This window comes from Elephas maximus, chromosome 12 (genome assembly GCF_024166365.1).
Source record: "Elephas maximus indicus isolate mEleMax1 chromosome 12, mEleMax1 primary haplotype, whole genome shotgun sequence".
NCBI classification, from domain to species: Eukaryota; Metazoa; Chordata; class Mammalia; order Proboscidea; family Elephantidae; genus Elephas; species Elephas maximus.
In genome coordinates this window covers 63035659-63047347 of record NC_064830.1, presented here as the reverse complement: position 1 = coordinate 63047347, position 11689 = coordinate 63035659, and positions in this window count along the sequence as shown.

The window sequence follows — 11689 nt, the reverse complement described above, 5'->3', positions numbered from 1 at the left end:
GTTCACTAGGGGCTCCAGGTGAAGCAGTCCAGGCAGGGTGGGCACGCAGAACCTGGGAGGTAGTGACGAGTAAGGGACCGCCCCGGCTTTCCCTCTGGCCCCACATCTCCCAGCCCTCAAAGTGAGGGGGCCGGAATTGATCCCCAAATTACTCCGAGCCAAACCCCAAACACCTATCCTGTCCATTTCCCACTCCCCAGACCAGCGCGGTCAGCACATCCAAACGTCTCTTCTTCCCCACCTCTCCACACTGAGGGCCCTCACAACGCACCTCTCACTGCCACTTGCGTGAAAACACACCCCCCCCCACAATTCCTAACCTCCCACAATGCACTTCACGCATGCACTCCACAGGCATCCTGACCGTATAGCCCATCCAAGTATTCTTTCCATTTTCCTCCAAGACACCCCAACACACACATAGAGCTCACCAAATTTCACACGCACTGTCTCCGTCATGCACACACGCACGGCTCCCCTCCCACACGGGACCACCCTTGCACAAGTACGCAACTTCGCACACACACACCCAGCCTCCCCAGCACACACACCTACCCAACTCCAGAAACCAAAAACCAAACCCTTTGCCATCGAGTTGATTCCCACTCATAGCAACCCTATAGGACAGAGTAGATATGGCCCATAGGGGTCCAAGAGCGGCTGGTGGATTCGAACTGCCTATCTTTTGGTTAGCAGCCGAACGCTTAACCACCGCGCCTCGAGGGCTCCAACTCCAACACACACACAATCCCCTGGTGCGCACAGACGTGTATGCACACAGACAAGCACGCACACACTCATGCACACACATACACAAACACAAGCACGCACACAGGCCCCTCAGCCCTGCTCACCTCGCCCTCGGAGCTTCTGGGGACGCAGTCCCTGGGCAGTGCCCCGGGCGCCGGCTTGGCCCTGAGCTGAGCCTACCAGGGTCCCTGCAGCTGCTTGGGTCGGAGCGCAGTGCCTGGGGCGGGACCCCAGTGCAGCCGCCCAGCTCGGAGCTCAGTGCCTGGGGCGCGACTCTAGTGCGGGCGCCCGGCCTGGGGCGTCCGGCCCTGCACACCCTGCGGCCCAACCCGCCGGGGACCGGCCTGAGAGGCGCAAGCGGGATCTGCGGAGCAGAGCTCTCTAAGACCGGGGAGAGCGGAGATGCCGGGCTGCCCCGCCCCCGCTCTGGCCCCGCCCAAATCCATTCTGCGCCCTGATCTTTCCCGCAGCCCAGCCCCGTCCCCAATCTCTAGTCCTCTTTGGCTTGACCACGCCCCCGATCATGTATTAGGAAGGCCCCGCCCCCAAATTATATAGGTGCCCCCTCCCCTTACATCCCCATTCCTGGTCCTACGCCCCCTCGCGGTCTTGTCCCTAAGGTGCCTAGCCTGGGCCCCAGAAGACCCCTCCCCCAGGCTCCACCCCTAGTCTAGCCCCGCCTCCAGGCGGACCCTACGCTCTGACCCGCCCCGCCTCTCCTAGGACAGTTGACATTTGGCCCCTTCCCTAACTCGGACTCACCTCGACCTCCAGTCCCTCCACTCTGGGCTCTGAGCTCCAATCCTGCACTTGGCCACGCCCCAGAGCCCGTCAGCGCCCCGCCCACATATTCATTCATTCATTCACCCTGCAGGTCCAAGAACCAAAACCCACTGCTGTTGAGGGACACCGACTCATGGCGAACTAACAGGGTTTCCAAGGCTGTAAATCTCTGTTGAAGCAGACTGTCACCTCTTTCTCTCGGGGAGCAGCTGGTGGCCTCCAACCGCAGGCTTTGTGGTTAGCAGTCGATCGCTTTAACCACTGCATCACCAAGGCCCCTACCCTGCAGGTACCCAGCCAAACCCAGTGCTGTCTACATGTACGTATTTATAGAGCATCTGAGTCCTGGTGACACAATGGTTAAGTGCTAGGGCTCTTAACCAAAAGGTCAGCAGTTCGAATCCACCAGCTGCTCCTTGGAAACCCTATGGGGCAATTCGCCTCTGTCCCATAGGGTCGGAATGGACTCAAGGGCAACGGGTTTGGCTTTGGTTTTACCAAGTGTCAGGCACCGCTCCAGCCGCTGGAAATTTAACAAAATAGACAGGAAACTTTGCCTTTATGGAGTTTACATTCTGCTGGGGCAGACATTAAATAAATGAGACAAACTCATAGTATGTGAGCTGCTGAAAATACCAAATAACCCAAAACCAAACCATTGCCGACGAGTCGATTCCCACTCATTGCCACCCTATAGGACAAAGCAGAACTGTCCCAGAGTTTCCAAGGCTGTAAATCTTCACAGAAGCAGATTGCTACGTCTTCCTCCTGAGAAGCGGCTGATGGGTTCGAACCAGTGACCTTCCAGTTCACAGCCGAGCGCTTTAACCACTGCGCCACCAGGGCTCCTCTGAAAATGCCAAGGAGGGGGATAAATAAGCAGGGAAGAGGGACGGAAAGGGAGCGGAATGGCGTCAATTTAAAATAGGATATTTTGAAACGTCCCTACCCTCTTCCTAGGACCCCGGGAGGGCCCAGCCTCCCTCCCGGTAAATACTCCCCACCTACTGGGGTCTGAGAGAAGCAAGAGACCTACTCTGGACAGCACTGTCATCCGTGTATTTGTTCATACAACACTTACTGAACAGGGATACATGTGTGAATCAAAAAGACGTGCCTGGGGGTGGAGAGACCGGCAGGAAGGCAGACAAGATTCGTTTATCAAATATGTCATTGCACCTTATGAAAACTAGCTCCTGGTGTATACCAAAGGAGCCCTGGTAGCGCAGTGGTTAAAGCACTCGGCTGCCAACCAAAAGGTTGGCAGTTGGAACCCACCAGGCACTGTGCCAGAGAAAGATGAGGCTGTCTGCTTCCGTAAGGATTTATGGCCTTGTAAATTCTATGGGGCAGTTCTACTCTGTCCTCCAGGGTGGCTGTGAGTTGGAATCCACTGGACGGCAGGGGGTTGGTTGGTGGGTTGGTTTGGTGTGTATGGTGCTCTGTAATTATTGTATTTTTTCATTTGTTTGTGGGTTACTGACTGTCTCTTCTCAGACGCTGTGAGCTCCATGAGGGCAGGGAACTTGTCTGTCTTAGTTCTGTCTTAGTCATCTGTGGGCAGGCTCCTAATGGGGGTGTTAGGTGTTAGTAGGTGTTAGGACGTTTTGATTTAAAATCATTATGAAAATAGAGTGCACAGTTCGTTCCTGCCACAAGGTGGCAGCAAAGGACAGCCAGTCGCTCCCGGGAGTCTCCAAAAAGGGAATTGAGGGTGGAGATAGGGTCCAGGGACGTTTGGCCCTGCCGTGGCTTATCCAGCAAACCCTTCCTCCTCCACCTGGGCCTCGGTGCCTGGCCTGTAGTGAGCTTTAACGTCGCTGTTAATACCAGCACAAAGGCATCAAGTTGGTACAAAGCAACCACAGAGGATATTTATACCTGGAAGGATGGGGCCAGGCAGTCTGTCCCAAACTTTCCAGTTCCTAAGGCTTCCCAGAGGAGCCCTGGTGGCGCAGTGGTTAAACTGCTCGGCTGCTAACCAAAAGGCCAGTGGTTGGTACCCACCAGCGGCTCAGCGGGGAGAAACATGTGGCAGTCTGCTCTTGTAAAGAAACCCTATGGGACACTTCTACTCTGTCCTATAGGATCGCTATGAGTCAGAATCCACTCATCGGCAATGGGTTGGGTTGAAGGCTCCACTAGAGTGCATGTTAAAATGCAGGTTCCCAGGCATCACCCAGAAGAGCCTGGGAATCTGCCTTTTTTTCTTTATTAACTTTTATTGAGCTTCAAGTGAATGTTTACAAATCAAGTCAGACTGTCACATGTAAGTTTATATACACCTTGCTCCGTTCTCCCACTTGCTCTCCCCCTAATGAGTCAGCCCTTCCAGTCTCTCCTTTCGTGACCATTTTGCCAGCTTCCAACTCTCTCTATCCTCCCATCCCCTCTCCAGACAGGAGATGCCAACACAGTCTCAAGTGTCCACCTGATACAAATAGCTCACTCTTCATCAGCATCTCTCTCCTACCCACTGTCCAGTCCCTTTCCTGTCTGCTGAGTTGTCTTCGGGGATGGTTCCTGTCCTGTGCCAACAGAAGGTTTGGGGACCATGACCGCCGGGATTCCTCTAGTCTCAGTCAGACCATTAAGTATGGTCTTTTTGTGAGAATTTAGGGTCTGCATCCCACTGATCTCCTGCTCCCTCAGGGGTTCTCTGTTGTGCTCCCTGCCAGGGCAGTCATCGCTTGAAGCTGGGCACCATCTAGTTCTTCTGGTCTCAGGATGATTAAGTCTCTAGTTCATGTGGCCCTTTCTGTCTCTTGGGCTCTTAGTTATCGTGTGACCTTGGTGTTCTTCATTCTCCTTTGATCCAGGTGGGTTGAGACCGATTGATGCATCTTAGATGGCTGCTTGTTAGCATTTAAGACCCCAGACACCACATTTCAAAGTGGGATGTTTTCATAATAGAATTATTTTGCCAATTGACTTAGAAGTCCCCTTAAGCCATAGTCCCCAAACCCCCACCCTTGCTCCGCTGACCTTTGAAGTATTCAGTTTATCCCGGAAACTTCTTTGCTTTTGGTCCAGTCCAGTCCAGTTGAGCTGACCTTCCATGTATTGAGTATTGTCCTTCCCTTCACCTAAAGCAGTTCTTATCTACTAATTAATCAGTAAAAAACCCTCCCCCTCCCCCCCCCGTAACCACAAAAGTATGTGTTCTTCTCAGTTTATACTATTTCTCAAGATCTTATAATAGTGGTCTTATACAATATTTGTCCTTTTGCCTCTCACTAATTTCACTCAGCATAATGCCTTCCAGGTTCCTCCATGTTATGAAATGTTTCACAGATTCGTCACTGTTCTTTATCGATGTGTGGTATTCCATTGTGTGAATATACCACAATTTATTTAACCATTCATCCGTTGATGGACATCTTGGTTGCTTCCAGCTTTTTGCTATTGTAAACAGAGCTGCAATAAACATGGGTGTGCATATATCTGTCTGTATAAAGGCTGTTATTTCTCTAGGGTATATTCCGAGGAGTGGGATTTCTGGGCTGTATGGTAGTTCTATTTCTAACTGTTTAAGATAATGCCAGATAGATTTCCAAAGTGGTTGTACCATTTTACATTCCCACCAGCAGTGTATGAGAGTTCCAATCTCTCCGCAGCCTCTCCAACATTTACTATTTTGTGTTTTTTGGATTAATGCCAGCTTTGTTGGAGTGAGACGGAATCTCATCGTAGTTTTAATTTGCATTTCTCTAATGGCTAATGATTGGGAGCATTTTCTCATGTATCTGTTAGCTGCCTGAATATCTTCTTTAGCGAAGTGTGTGTTCATATCCTTTGCCCACTTCTTGATTGGGTTGTCTGTCTTTTTGTGGTTGAGTTTTGACAGAATCGTATAAATTTTAGAGATCAGGCGCTGGTTGGAGATGTCATAGCTGAAAATTCTTTCCCAGTCTGTAGGTGGTCTTTTTACTCTTTTGGTGAAGTCTTTAGATGAGCATAGGTGTTTGATTTTTAGGAGCTCCCAGTTATCTGGTTTCTCTTCATCATTTTTGGTAATGTTTTGTATTCTGTTTATGCCTTGTATTAGGGCTCCTAACGTTGTCCCTATTTTTTCTTCCATGATCTTTATCGTTTTAGTCTTTATGTTTAGGTCTTTGATCCACTTGGAGTTAGTTTTTGTGCATGGTGTGAGGTATGAGTCCTGTTTCATTTTTTTGCAAATGGATATCCAGTTATGCCAGCACCATTTGTTTAAAAGACTATCTTTTCCCCAATTAACTGACACTGGTCCTTTGTCAAATATCAGCTGCTCATATGTGGATGGATTTATATCTGGGTTCTCAATTCTGTTCCACTGGTCTATGTGTCTGTTGTTGTACCAGTACCAGGCTGTTTTGACTACTGTGGCTGTATAATAGGTTCTGAAATCAGGTAGAGTGAGGCCTCCCTGCCTTTTTTTTATAATAATTTTTATTGAGCTTTAAGTGAACGTTTACAAATCAAGTCAGTCTGTCACATATAAGCTTATATACACCTTACTCCATACTCCCACTTATTCTCCCCCTAATGAGTCAGCCCTTCCAGTCTCTCCTTTCGTGACAATTTTGCCAGTTTCTAACCCTCTCTACCCTCCTATCTCCCCTCCAGTCAGGAGATGCCAACACAGTCTCAAGTGTCCACCTGATACAAGTAGCTCACTGTTCATCATCATCTCTCTCCTACCCATTGTCCAGTCCCTTCCATGTCTGATGAGTTGTCTCCGGGAATGGTTCCTGTCCTGGGCCAACAGAAGGTTTGGGGACCATGACCGCCGGGATTCCTCTAGTCTCAGTCAGACCATTAAGTCTGGTCTTTTTATGAGAATTTGGGGTCTGCATCCCACTGATCTCTTGCTCCCTCAGGGGTTCTCTGTTGTGCTCCCTGTCAGGGCAGTCATCGGTTGTGGCCAGGCACCATCTAGTGGAATCTGCCTTTTTAACAAGCTATTCAAATCTGGACAACGCTGGCTGACAGCTCGGTGGGCGGGGGGGGGGGGGTGCGGGCAGTTTCTCAAGCCTTCAGGATCCCAGGATGCCTGGGTGGGGGGGCTTGCTGATAAGTCTTAGCTCCTCGGGAATGGGGGTGTGTGGCTGCTCCTCACTGGCCATCACTGTGATGGCCCACCCAAGCAGAATCTTCCTGGCTGCCCCACCCCCACCCCACATGTGTCTCCTTGTCATGCTTGCGGGAGCAGAAGGGGGCAGGGGAGATTGGGGAGCAGGGTCAAGAGAAGCCCTGAGACTGGGGGGACCAGGTTTCCTTGCTACCATCAGCGCTTCCCTTACCCACCAACCTTGAGGAGTACAAAGGAGGGTGGAGGGAGGCAATGTGTCAGCTGAAGATGGGGCCCACGGGAAGAGAGAACCTAGGTCCCTCCACCTCTAGCCCTGGCAATTCCAATTAATAATAAACACCACCGCCTACCACGTGCAACCTATTACGAGCACTGCTCTCTTACTAATTATTCCTACCATTTAGCGCACACTCATTGGCACTTACTGTGCCGGGCCCCATTGTGAGGGCTTTGCAGACATTAGCACATGTAATCCTCAAAACAACCCCTACAGTGATGAACATGATTTGGAACTGGAGAGAGGGGGTGTTTTTGAAACACTGGGAATGCATTAAACATCACTGAGTTGTACACATTCAAATGGCTAATTTTTTTGTAAGGTTCTGCAATTGTATTTTATTTTTTATTTTCTGGGAAAATATTGTCTGTGTAATAAATACATAAAGCTTGTCAAGTGCTGTGAGTCATTCACGTTTCCAAACAAAGAGTGAGACACTACTGAACACTAAAAATATGATCAGTTAACCCTCCCTTTCCACTCCCCATCTGTTGGGGCTGGGAGAAGCAAGGTTGGGCCCCTTCAGTGGAGCAGGATGGACTGGACTGGGGTCAGGGGTGGAGCGGGAAACCAGGGCTGGGAGGAGGAGGGGGTTGTCCAGATCCCACTGGTGTTGACTCATCGGTCCCTGAGGCTTGGCTGGGCAGGGGATTATGCCTGAGCCTGTGACCAGAGAATGGCCTGGAAGGGCAGTTGATGGAACAGGAATGTTTGAGCTCAGCAGAGAGAGTGGACAAAGGGTCTGGGCAGACCCAGACTGAGGCAGGTAGGAGGGGGCTCATGGAGACAGGGCAGCTCTATTTTAAGTCTAAATGGCAAAAAGACAGCACCTAACGGTGGTGGAAGACCGAAGAATTGATGCTTTTGAATTATGGTGTTGGTGAAGAATGCTGAATATACCATGGACTACCAAAAGAACGAACAACTCTGTCTTGGAAGAAGTACAACCAGAATGCTCCTTAGAAGTAAGGATGACATCTCATCTCATTTACTTTGGGTGTGTTATCAGCAGGGGCCAATTCCTGGAGAAGGACATCGTGCTTCGTAAAGTAGGGGGTTGTCAGCAAAAAAGAGGAAGACCCTCAATGAGGTGGATTAACACAGTGGCTGCAACAATGGGTTAAAACATAGCAATGATTATGAGGATGGCGTAGGACAGGGCAACGTTCCGTTCTGTTGTACATGGGGTCGCTGAGTTAGAGCTGACTTGACGGCACCTAACAACAACAATGGTGGTGGCCTCCTTGTTTTACTCCCTACATCTTGGGCTTCCTTCTGGTGGCAGACATACAGACTTCCCATGCCCCTGACTCAGGCCCTAGTAATCCTTGGCAGATCCTCCTCTGTGGGCCTTCCCTGGGCATTGGTCCTCTCATTCATTCATTCAACAATGACATTGAGTACCTCCTCTGGTCAGGCACCTGGTCTGATGCTGCCAGAGGTGGGGACAAAGGCTTGGACTCAGACTGGCAATGTTTAAATCCTGAGTCGACTGCCGATCACCTTGAGCAGGCATTTCATGTTGTGGAGCTTCTGTTTCCACGTCTGGAAAGTGGGGAGAAGAAGAGTACTCATTCATCATCTCAATTGTGGGGATGATTTCATGGTTGGATACTTACATCAAAACTCATCAACTTACACATTTTAATATGGGCACCTTATTACATGTCTGTCATACCACATTAAAGCTCGAAAAAAGAAGTGCTAACTCCTGAAGTCAAGCACTTAGCATAGTACTTCGCACACGGTAAGTGCTCAATAAGTGTTGCTATGATTTGTCATTATTACATGACTTACTTCATTGTCTGTTCAAAACCCTGGAGAGGAGAAATAGGAATCCTAAAGCATTGCTGGAGGGAATGTCAAACGGTGCAGCTACTGTGGAAAACACTTTGGCAGTTCCTCAGAAAGTTGAACATAGAACTACCGTGTTGTTGCTAGGTGCCTTCGAGTCTGTTCCAACTCATAGCAACCCTGCATACAACAGACTGAAACACTGCTGGGTCTGGTGACATCCTCCAATCATTATACTTGAGTCCATCGTTGCAGCCACTGTGTCAATCCATCTCATTAAGGGTCTTGCTCTTTTTTGCTGACCCTCTAGTTTACCAAGAGAACTACCATACGACCCAGCTATTTCACTCTTAGGTTTATACCCAAGAGACTTGAAAGCAGCAACGTGAACAGACACATGTTCCTTGCGGCACTTTTCACAACAGCCAAAACGCGGAAACAATCAAAATGTCCATCAACAGATGAATGGATAAACGAAGTATGATACATACAAACAATGGAATACGACTTTACAATAGAGAGAAATGAAGTCCTGATGCATGCCACAACATGGATGAACCTTGAAAACACTACGCTGAGCAAAATTAGTCGAAATAGGACAAATACTATATGATCTCATTTATATGAAATAAGCAAAGATATATAGAAACCAAAGCTTATGAGTGATTACTGGGGATGGAAGGGAGGGGAACATGGGGAGTCATTACTTAGGGGGCATTGAGTTTATGTTAATGGTGGTGGAACGATTTGGAAAGGGACAGCAAGAATGGTTGTACAACTTGAAGAATGTAATCAATGTCACTGAATTATACATGTAGAAATTGTTGAATTGGTGTATGTTTTGTTGTGTATATTTTCGCCATTAAAAAAAAAAAACCCTGTGGGGCAGGTGGCAGAGTTTCCCATTTTACAGATGGGAAGACTGAGCTCAGAGAGGTGCAGACACTTGCCCAGGGTCACACAGCCAGGAAATGAAGAATTCGGATTTGACTTTGGTTCTGCCCAGTGGGGCCAGGCTGGGCCAACACACAGGGCTCCAGGCTCCAGAGGGAAGGGGTCCCGACCTCTTGACTGGGACCTTCCCCAGGGTCAGGTCATATTCTGGATACTGGCCCCAGGAATGCAGCCACACAGGTCTTGGCAGCATGAGCCCTGGGAGGGCCTGTGAGGCGGGGCTCGAGGAAGTAGCAGCGGGTGGAGGGAAGACAGGAGTTTTAGGGTGAGGCTGCGCAGCCTGTCCTGCGGGGATCCCAGGCCTGGCAGAGCCTGTCTGGCCCCACCCAGCTCCACACCGTGCCCTGGCGGATGGCTTGAGCTTGAAGAAGCCCTGGGTCAGACTCAAAATGAGGTGTCCGCTCGTGTGTAGCAGGTTGTACCGGAAAGGCTGCCCAGGGTTCAAGAAGAGGTGTCTGAAACCCCTGAGGCCTGGATCTGCCAGATGAGCTCCTGGTGACAAGACTGGTCAGAGGGGGACACCAGCAGCTGTGGTGGCCCCCTGCTGAGCTGGGTTAACCCCTTTGTGGCTGGGTCCTGGGGAAGGGCAGGGAGGGGGGTGGCTGGAGGGCACTGGGCACTCAGAACAGCTGCTCTTCAACCACTGGTGTGGAGGTGTTTCAATATTTTGTCAACAGACACGACTGACCATGGGCACTCCTGCAGCTGGGAGGGTGCACAGCAGGGGGTCATAGGAGCAGTGGCTCCCTGGGGCAGGGCTACCAGGCAGGTGGCCAGGAACAGGCCTTGGTGGGCGGGAGCCCTGGGCACATTCTCAGGGAATGACTCAGGGGCAGGTGGAGCTGGTGACTCACCAAGGACCCCCTCCTGCCCCTGCTGCCAGGTCCAGCCTCCCTTCTGCCCCAAGAGGGCCCCCAGCTCAGGGCTGAGTGTGAGTCAGACAATCTGGGCTAGAGGGCCAGCAGAATTTTCCATCCCTCGCATAGTCCTTCCAGAAAAGTAAATAAACATTGCAAAATATGGGGTGAAGCTGGGCCAGCCCCCTCGTGTCCCTTGGAGGACGGGTGGGAATGAAAGGGGCCTCCAGGTTAAGCACTCTGCGCACGTCCCTGCTCACTGGCTCGTCCCTATTTTACAGATGGGGAGACTGAGGTTCAGAGGTCAAGCCACCTGTCCAAGGTCACACAGCCAGGATGCAAGGCCAGGCTGGCTCCAAGCTAAAGACAGAATGGCCTGGTCTGTCCAGCATCTGTTCAAGGCTGTTTGTCAGGGTGACCCAGCATTCCATGGGTAGGGGTTTGTTAAAAGGCAGATTTCTAGGTCCCACCAAGAACCACCAAACCATAATCTCTGGAGGAGGGGGGCCTGGAATCTGCATTTTTAAGCGCTCCCCAGATAGCAGTGGGAGAATGGCTGCCCATGGGAGGATGGGCCCGGGCCTCCACCCTGGGAGGAGAAGGTTCCAGGTCCCATCCCATCCTGAAAGGAACAGGCTGCCCCATCCCACACACCCCTCTCCCAGGCTGGGGAGAATGCTGCCCTGCTTGTTTCAAACTGGTTCACGTGGTGAAAGCTCTGACCACCACTACACCTCCCAGGAAATAGGGAGGGCCTGGGCAACCCCTTCAGGCTCCTGCTCAGCTGCAGGGAAGGGACCGGCTTCAGGGGCCAAGGGGGGCCTGGTGGCCAGGGAGCCGGATGGCCTGCAGGTGCCATCTCTGTGGGGTTAACCATCAAGCATTCCTGGAGGAAAGGAAACACCCTCCTTGGCCCCGGAGCAGGCTGGGCCCCCACCCCCACGTCAGGAGAGGAATGAGTCATTTGGCATATGAGGGCTCCATGGAACCCAACAAATTGCATCTGCCCAGAGGAGGATGCACAGGGTGGAGCAGACCTCCCCTGATCTGGCCTTCCCAAAGATATGTATCTTTACACGTGTGTACACACATGCACACCCACAGCACCCATCAGCTCTGAGCGGGCTTCCAGAGCACAGAGGGGGCAGGGGTGGTGGAGAACAACTCACATTCCTCCTGCAATGCTAGTTCTCCCCATCT